This window comes from Lonchura striata, chromosome 1, assembly GCF_046129695.1.
Source record: "Lonchura striata isolate bLonStr1 chromosome 1, bLonStr1.mat, whole genome shotgun sequence".
NCBI lineage: Eukaryota > Metazoa > Chordata > Aves > Passeriformes > Estrildidae > Lonchura > Lonchura striata.
The window spans coordinates 97,731,228-97,741,255 of NC_134603.1; positions in this window are offsets into that span (position 1 = coordinate 97,731,228).

The window sequence follows — 10,028 nt, forward strand, 5'->3', positions numbered from 1 at the left end:
AATAAATAACCTTTTTCAAACTGTCCCCCTCCATAGGCAATAATCTGCCCTCAGTGTCTGCTTTATAGTTGTGTCAGGGCTTACAGCTTGGTTTTGTTCAGTCTTTGAAGAATCTTCTGCAAGATGTGATTTATTTCCCCTCTGATTCAGATGTCACTATTTAAAATGCATTCTGGTGAACTTTAAATGAGAGCATAACAAATTAAACAAGAGCAGGCCCTAGGCATTTATAATATTAACAGCTGGAGAACTAACTAACATTTTTCTAATTAAAACAACTCTAGCTCATTAAGTGTGAGGGAAAATTCATTTCAGATCTTCAAATACAACAGACTACTAAACAATCAATTAACTTTTGAGTCATGTCTTGTCCTCCAAAGTGAATGTTAATACCACTCTATTACTTGAACATTACACCTAAGAAAGAACAATCCATTTCATACCTTGTAATTTTTCTAATGAGGCCACTTACAGGCCACATATATTACATTCCTATGTTTAGTGCACCTACTGCCTGCACCATTGACTTTGACATTTAAGTTATGTGCAATAACAAAAAAAATTATTATGCTGCAATAGTGAGAGTGATGTTTACAGATGTCAAAAGTTTCATTGCCTTTCACTTTCATATAATAAAATTTACCATTTTACCCCTTTTATCCATCACTTACTGCTTTCAGTTCTGCATATTGCAGTTGGTAGACTTCTTAACATGCACGGAGTAAACATCTGAAAAAAATGCACTTAGGGATAAGAAATGCGGGTTGAGATGCAGCTTGAAGTGCAGAATGGTTTTTACTCTACTGAACCATATGCTTTACTGGAAGGAGTAGAATTAGTAGAATTTCAGCTCAGATAAACTACTATGAAGTAGAAAGTAGCTCCTTGTGGACAAAGAATAAAATTAGAAGAAGAAATGTGTCACTGTGTCTGTGACTGTAGGCTAGAGATCTGCACAGCCAAACCCAGAGTTTGTGGAAAGTTTTCTGAACTCTGTAATTTCTCCTTACTTATGAAAGAATTGTAGAACATCCTGAATTGGAATGGACCCAAGAGGATAATCAATTCCAACTCCTGAAATGAAAAAGGAATATTAACTGAAGAGGGAAACTTCATAGATTTGAGAGAGGAAGATATTTCCAGTAATGAAAGGGCATGCACAGAAATGTTTAGATACCAAATATATTTAATATGTTATCTTCAAGAGCAACAGATACTCCTTAACTGTTAAAGTAAGATAATGTTTATCACACGTGTTTCATGGATATGCAACAGCAGACAGATATATTTTGAAGAAGAACTTTTCAAGCAGAAAGTAATGAAGAAAACTCTGTTCACCAAAGATAACTGCAGCCAGTTATCATAGCCCTCCTGACAGGCTGGATACTGGGAGATCTGAGCCTGAAAAGGGATTTTTTGAACTTTTCTCCAGGCATAGTAAGACAGAAACAAGTTCAAAAGATTTTTTGTTTAAGCCTCCTTAATTTCATTTTTTGTTTCATGAAACAAGAATTACCAGGTCAGAAATCTTTAATCTCAATTGAGGTTGTAAGGATAGAGATCAGGACCATCCTGAGGGTTTAACACTGAAGCATGGCACTTGGGAACTGCCTCTAGCCTGGGAAATAGCCTTCAGCTCCAGGATGTCTGACTGCTTTTCCTTTGGAGCTAGCTAGCTATGCCCAGAGTCAACTTCTATTCACATGGCAGTGAATTCTGATTTAGACAGCATGGCTCCTACGTGCTGCCCTGCTCCAAAACTCAGAAAGCATATCACATTTTGAGACAGCATGTACAACCATACAGAGAATAAAATCCATAAAGTTGTTTTGTCCAGGGCAAGAACTATGATAATTTATACCTTGGAGAAATCAAAGTTCACTGTTGAATTTAATGCCAATTAAATAGACAATTCACATGTAGCAGCAGCTTTTACAAAAAGAAGAGTGAAAATAGCCCATTTTTAGTTTTTCTCTGCAGTACACTCTTCTTTCTCTATTTCTACAGCCCAAAAGCACATCTAAAAAATGTTATTTCCTTCCATATATTTCTGGAAAGAAAACCCACTTCTGGTTTTATTCTTATATTTAATTGCTATAGTCTTTTGCTGGATGTTATACCTCTTCAAAAAAGCAACACAGATCTGAATTTCTCTTTCTCTTGTGAAAGTCTAATCCTACTCTATCAAGTTTATAGGTTCCAGTAACATTTTCATACTTGTTCTGTGTCAAAATGCAGTGGTAGTTTTGAATTGCTTTTACTTGAAACTGAGCAACAATTGGTAAGCATTAAAGGAATATTTCATCCTGAAGCCTAATTTATCTTGGAGAAGAGAGTAAGTTGGTACAGTAACTGTAGAATTGAGAAATGCCAGATTCATTCGACCTGTCTCCACAGGAGAGATTCAATACAGATGGATTTCAAAATAACAATGAAAATTAAATGTCTGTTACAGAGCAATTCACTTTTTGTGTGCAATCTCAAGCTAATCTACACTCTTAATATTCCTATTTGAATGTAATTTGCTGCAGTTATTTGAGTATAATTTTATTCTTACAAGCATTCAGATGAGAAGCTCTTGAACAGTGAACAAAGATAAAAAGAACTGTTTAACCTGGAATATTAAAATTGTATCTGAAGACATTACTTCCTGTGGGGACAATTGCCTCAGTAAGTGGGTACCAGGAGAAATATTTCCTGGCAAAATGTTTTTACATCATGGCAGTTCTTTCCCAATTCTTGAGCCATTTCAGCTAAGCACAGTCTGAACCAGTACTTACACATATTTTAGAAAATAAGAAAGCTACCATATTTCATGGTGAGTTTCCTTGTCTGTTTTGGTGGGTTCAAAACTCTCAAAGTTTCACCATTTTACACAGATGCACCAGGATGGATTAATACAAGACAAAATTTCTTGGAACAATGAGGCATCTCCTGGGATCTTTCAAAGAATTCTGGTATACTTAGTTGAGAGGTAATGTTTTCTAAAAACATCCTGAAATTTCACTCAGAATAATCTCTCTTGAATGTATTTCACTGACATTTACATGCAGAGGGAAATGAGCAATGAGAGGAAACAGGATGAATATACATTTTCTCAAAGTAAGTATCCTAATTTTCAAGAAATTAAAGAAATTCCAGGTCCCCCATAAAAGTCTGTAAGACGTAGTAAGTAAAGATTTCAGAGTGCAATATAATTTTGCAAATCTGTGGAGGTTTCTGTCTGATCTGAAATAGATATTCTTACCCTCACCCTTATTACTTCACTGGCATTTCAATTCATAGCTTAGGTGCACCTCCTGGACAGCTGCCAGCAGAGGGAAGTAAGATATGGGATTTACATGGGATGATCTCTTGAACTTCTAGTCCACAAACACCCCCTCTTCCTTCCCCTCATGGCTGCTCTCAATCCCTTCTCCCCTCAGTCTACATCTTTTCTTGGCATTGCCCCAGCCCACGTGTAGGACCTTGCACTTGGTTCTGTTGAACCAACTTTTGTTAGTAGTAGACTAGCTCCCTGAGAAACTTTGGGTTAGAGGACCTAACAGTTCTCCCTCAACTCTTTTGGGGGTCCATGAAACAACTTGATTCTTTCTGTTTAGTGTTTGGGATCTCTTTGTTCCTGAAAGCTCCTGTAGGGAGAGTCTGGAGTCAGACTGGGCTTCCAGGTTGTGTTACCCTGCTATAAACGGTACACTAAAGTGCTTCTGCCTGAGAAGACAGACATTAAGTACCATTTAACCATTAAGTACCAGAAGATTTAATATGTAAAGTCTCTGCATGATTGAAGTTCTCTTACTTCAGAAATAGTGGCTAATCCCCCTAACTAGTGAGCAGTAGAAGTGGAGTATATGTCATTGTTCAAGGACATGAAAAGCAGGCAGAGCAATTTATGACCAACAGTGATGAAGTAGTACAAGAAATAAAACCTCACTTAGATATAATTAATATGATAAACATCTCAGTGACAAGGGCACAATGCACACATTTTACAAACAATAGCTCATTTTTTCTTTCCACCCAGAATTTAGTGGTACATGACATCAAGTATCTTAACTATCAAATACAGTAAAAAGCTTTTGTGAAACAGTCTAATGTTAATTTCCCTCATGAAATACAATGATAAAATACTTTTGGGTTAGGAAGAGCCTTTAAAAGCCTTCCAGTTCAACATCCCTGGGAAGACCAGGACACCTTCAACATGTTCAGGTTACTCAGAGCCACATCCAGTCTGACCTTGAACTTTTCATGGTAGGGGACACCTAAGCAGTACTTACATAGTGTCAGGGTCTTTTCTGGCCCTCACTGCACTCAACTAGAGAGGCTGACTTTCAAGAAGTTCCTGAGACCCACACCACAGCTGCTTCACCTTCTTCTGCTTCTCCCTTCTCACTGTGTCACACATCCTCTTCATCAGCTACTACTAGCTACATCCACTAAAAACCACTTCTGCCTCATGTAACTCCCAATTCACCCACTGAACTCCCTGGATCCTCAATTATATGATTTACCCAGCAGAAGCAGAGCTTGGGACATCTCCTTTGAAAGGTCTGTCACCATTCTTATACATTATTTCTTTTTTATCAGAGAAATGTTAAAGTATATACACATTTAATGAAGTGTAAAAAAACTCAAAAGAGAGCTATAGCTAGTTACACTGAGCTGGGGAAACAGAAAGAAAAGAATTTATACTCCCTCAGTGAAGCAGCTGTTGCCCTTACAGCAGGTGTTTTAATGACTGCAATTACTTAGTACCTAGACATTGCTAAATGGCACACTGAGCACTGCAAGTAAAAGTAAATGAAGCATTAAGCTAGCCATTGAAAAGCCTTTTATTTTCTCAAGTCAGCAAATAGGTATAAGATTGCATAAGACCAAAGAATGTAATTTTATTTACAGACCTAGAAGCTTCCTGATGATTGAAAAAGAAAAGCCTGACATAAACTAGAGCAACAATTCAATACTCCAAGACAATAAAAAAAAACAAAAAAAATTTTGATCTCTTCCCAAGTTTTATATCTCAGTGTGCAATTAAAAACTAGTGGAAATGAAATTTGCTGTACATACATATTACTGATTACTTAATTTTGCAGGAGGTAATGTCCAGCCCTTTTAAATTTCTTGAAGTCCCAGGTTTCACTTTGCAAGGCAAATTGGTGAGATAACCTTTAGCAACTGTTTTATTTTTCAATAAAACAGTCTTCTAAAGTAAAAAAAATGGTTCAATTTGCAAAAGGATCATGCTGGTCATGACCTTCATTTAACCCATAGAAAATAACTTATCTCCAGTAAAGGGCTGATTCAGATGGTTTGCCTTTGCTGCTGCTGTTGCTAAGATGCCCAAAATTCTTTTCAGACTGTCAGACAATTTATTCTCAATCTCCAGCAATGTGTAACTCATCAATTTCAGATTACCTGGAAAACACTATGTAAGAACCCACATTTTTTTCTATCATCTCTCTTATCCAATTGTTAGGAAAACCTCCAAACCTAGTAAAAGTATATTCACAGATAAGTGTCATCAAACACAGGCTCAGTGTTGCAGGGAAATGTCTTATCTTGGGCAATCTGTGTTTCAGAGAGCAGCTGTTTCCATTGCATGTGTTGCTGATCTTGCCCTTAACTGCATTTTCCTGCTGCAGATGTTCTGGACTCGTCTTTGGTTCCAAAAATCTCTGGTTTGCTGATCTATGAATTTCCCTTTCACCTCTTTTAATCCACCCCAGAATTTACTTGAAGAAGATCAATAGAGCCAGCCAGCACTAATGTAGGGAAAGGGAAGATGGAGAACAATAGTCACACTCAGTCCCACCATATGGTGGTGATAGATATCTCATTTCTTTGGAAAGTTACACATTTTTGAGAACTTCTCTAGCTCTGCTCCAGAACAAATTGCTTCTCTTGGTCTTCCATCTATGGATGAATAGCGTTTAAAGTGTAAATTCACATCCTTTCCCACGACAGTTTATTACACAGGGCAGGTAAATAGGTCTGCCATTGTCTTTTCCTTCCAGGACTGGAAAATCATCACTAACATCCTTTGTTGTCCTGAAATCTTCCTCAGTTTATGATGTAATTAAAGCTTCCAGACTAAAGCTGGGATTATTTTCTGCCCCATCAAATGCCAATGTGACTTGTGTGTGTGACTATATAGAATTCTTGCTCCTGGGAAAAAATAGAAAATTGTTTTGTCCAGAAATTTCTTCCCAGGCTTATGTTTTGCAACTGTAAAATCAGTTTTCCCAATGTGCCAAATACAAACAACACATTGTTTTCCTTTTGTGTTTCATTTTACATTCTTATCATCTAAAGAAAGCAAATATGTTTTCCCTCTCTATAGCTATCATTGTTTAAGAAGAAATATATATATAACTTGACCTTTACCAACAGACTGATTGCATCTCATCTTATTCCAGCCTCAGGAAATATATAACTCTGAAAATCAAAATTGTACTATCAAAGCATAGCCACAGCATTGTTCCTACCGGCCATGGGCAGAACCCTAAGAGCACAAACAAATTTGAGATAATGTCAAAGGTACTTAGTCATCATCTTTCATAAACAACTTACTAGATCCTGTGTTTTCACTGCTAAATCACAAATACACAAAGAATCACAGACACAAAAGTTTTTCAGTAACAAACATGACAAATAAGTGAATTACATTTCCCTCTTCCTTTTCTTCCTTTACTCCTTTACTTACACTCACTCTGATTGTGAAGGTTCAATGAAGCATAGGTTGATGAAGTTTGATGTATGTCTAAAATTAGTCTTAATAAAAGGTGAACTGCTGTGCACTGTATCGTTACAGATTGTGGTACAGTTCAGGTGCACACTGATGTACTCATCAGGGATTGCATTGTATAGATTCCAGCTATGGAGTTTAGTTACAGGTTCTCCTAGAACTAGAGACCAATAAGCTGTTGATAACTTTTTAAAATGCTTTCTATGAGGAACCATCTAAAGAAATTGATGAAATACATGTCATATCTACCCTATGTTTACAAGTTAAATTGCATATTTACTTGTCTTAATTGATTAGTAATATGTCATACAATACAATGATAATTTTCTTTGTATACATAGGCATACACTTGCCTATGACAGAATGGGAAGGAAAATCTGGAAAAAAATTTAAAATCCTGTGTTGAGATAAAAACAGTTTAATAATTATAACAAAGGAAAATAAAATGATGATGATGATCATGACAACAACACTAATACAAAAGGAGAGGAAGAGAGAGAGATGAACAAATTATACACAATCCAATTGCTCAGCACCTGCTTGCTGATACCCAGCCTGTCCCTGAGCATCAATCAGACTCTTTTCTATGTAAGACCTCCAGTTTATATCCTAGGCATGACATTCAGTGTTATGGAATAGCCATTATGGCCAATGGCCATTTCAGGTCAGCTGTCCCAGGCATACTCTTGTTCTTAGCTACAGTTAGGAATTTTTTAAAAATATATTTTTCTTCTGAAGTATGCAAGTTGGAACATTTTGATCTTATTTCAATTAATATACTACATTTTTCAGATGAAAATACTTATATTCACATTTTTTTAATCATACAAAATTAGACTCCACTTTGAAGCAAATACATTAAAAACATAAACAATGTTGACCAACCCAGTATTAAAAATTTTTACAGATTAATAAAATTACAGATTAAAATGCTAAAGTTTCATTATTGCCAGTGAAAGAAGAGGTGAATTTTTCTAGTTACTTAAACAATAATTACCAACTATTAATTATTAAATTAGGCATCAAAAATAATACAGTGAACTACAAAAGGGAGGAATGGAAATCTGTGGAATTATCTTTGGCAGGTTGGGAAAAGATGTAAGACACAAAAGAAAGGGGTTATAGATCATTATAGATTTGGAATTTTCTCCTAAAAAATCTTTAAGTAAACAGACTCTCTTCTGTTTCCAGTCACTTTTCAAACACTTATTGAACTGTGCCAGGAATTTACCAGGATTTCCTCAGAAACCTGATGAATCGCAGGCAGCAACAAAAATAAACATATTAGTGGGAATTCATCCCCAATAGCATTCAATGCTTCAGAAGTGTTTCTTTTCCATGAGCCAGTCCCAGGTATTTTGTTCACTGGATGGTCTTTCATTTCAGCTGTTGGACATAATTATAAGAATATTTTGGCAACAGGCTTTAGCAACATGACTGTATAGTTTCTTAGCAAGATTTCTTGTTTGTTGATTTTAGTGTCACTTGCTCTACATTGTGCACAAGGTTATGATTTAAAAATATGTAACATTGGCATTAGAAGTGGCTAAAGTAGAATGTTGAATACTATGGCATTCAGGGCATAGAGGTGTTTTGTGCATTATGTGTTTTTAAAGTTTATTATTGATCTGCTGTCTAGAGCAAGAAAATATCAAAAGAATTAAAGGCTTAGAAGGAAAAAAGGAGAGAACCAAGGCAAGGAAGTAGATTTCAAAAATCCAAGAATGACTAGCTGGGAGGGGAGGGAACAGAGTTTTGTTACTAGAATTGCTAGCCTCCTTGAAATCTGAGAAACAGGGAGAAAAGGGAGCTACTACTATATTCCTGCACTGTTCAATGATACATGGGGTGACTTGTTAGAAAAGAAGCAGCATCCATAGCCTCATCAAAGGCAGAACTTTTAATCTTCATATTTCATTCTGTCAAAAAACAGAGTATCATATGTACTTTATAAATGTATTTCACAAATGTATTTCTATTACTGCAACTTAAAAGGAAACTAAAAGTCTTATCAGAGAAGTAATTCTGTCTGACATGATATTGTTATATTCACAGACACTTTTGGACTATATGGGAAATAACTGGGAATAAATGACTGGGAAGTCATTAATGCATCATCTTTTGACTTGTACTTCTAAAGAACTTTTATGAGCTAGCTTTGAGCAATGCCATATTAATTGAAATAAAATAGCACCTAGGGGTATGGACACAAAATGCAGCCATATTCTGGCTTTAGTTACAGACATTTCTAAAATGCCACTTTAAACAAAAAAAACAGGATTTACTGAGGTCTCATTTTAGTTACTGGCCTAGAGCTAAGGTAGGGAGTAACTCAGAGAAGATAGTGGTTTTACTGGAACAAGGGGCATCTAAGTCTGGGCAAATGGAATTACACAAATTATATCAGACATTCAGTGTTAGTAGGAATTTGGTAGCTGGTGACTTGTACTTAAGAGTGAGAAAATAAATAAAGTTGAAGTAAAGAGAAGACTGTCCCAAGGCAGGCTTTGATATGTTAAAGTCAGGAACTTGAGTCAGCTTGGCCATTAGTATTCAGAGCTGAGCAAAACCAAGTAGAGGGGAAGGACCACCTGGTGCCGGGCACAGTGTTCCAGAAGGCTTTTGTACACATTAGAGTCTTATTAAATTTGTGTTGTCCAAAACTTGTTTAGAAGCAATTACAAGAAAGGATGGAAGAGATGGTAGGTAGCAAGCAGAGTACAAAGGACATAAACACTAGAAAATAATGTAGTACAGTGATATTCAGTATAATATTCAGCTCCATACGAGTAATTCTGCTGGGAGATATTTCTTGACTGGACATTGTGATACCATATATTAAATAAATATAAGATTTAGTATTGCCTGGGGCAGACTTGTTTTGGGGCACCTAGCCCTAAGTTTGCAATGGACCTAATTCTGTAAAGCAGTGAAAGACAAACACAAAGTCATAGTAATTTGTTTTGCAAGGACCTTGAATAAAATGGTATTCTAACAATTCTGTTAAAGGCATGAAATTCCTAAGAATGCAGCCCAGAAGACAGTGCAATCCCCTGTAGTAGAAGATATGCAAAGCCATCAGGACATTCATGGAAGCTGCTGAAAATACATAACTAGCATTCAGCAAGGGAAGGCTGGAATAATTTTTCTCTCTCCAGTGAGATGGCTCCCTCCTTGAGTGGGTAAGTATCCCTGTTTGAAATTATTTAAGGAAATTGTAATAAAACTGTAAAAATAATACCCAACCACTACAAAAAACCAGACAAAAATTAAAACCTGAGCT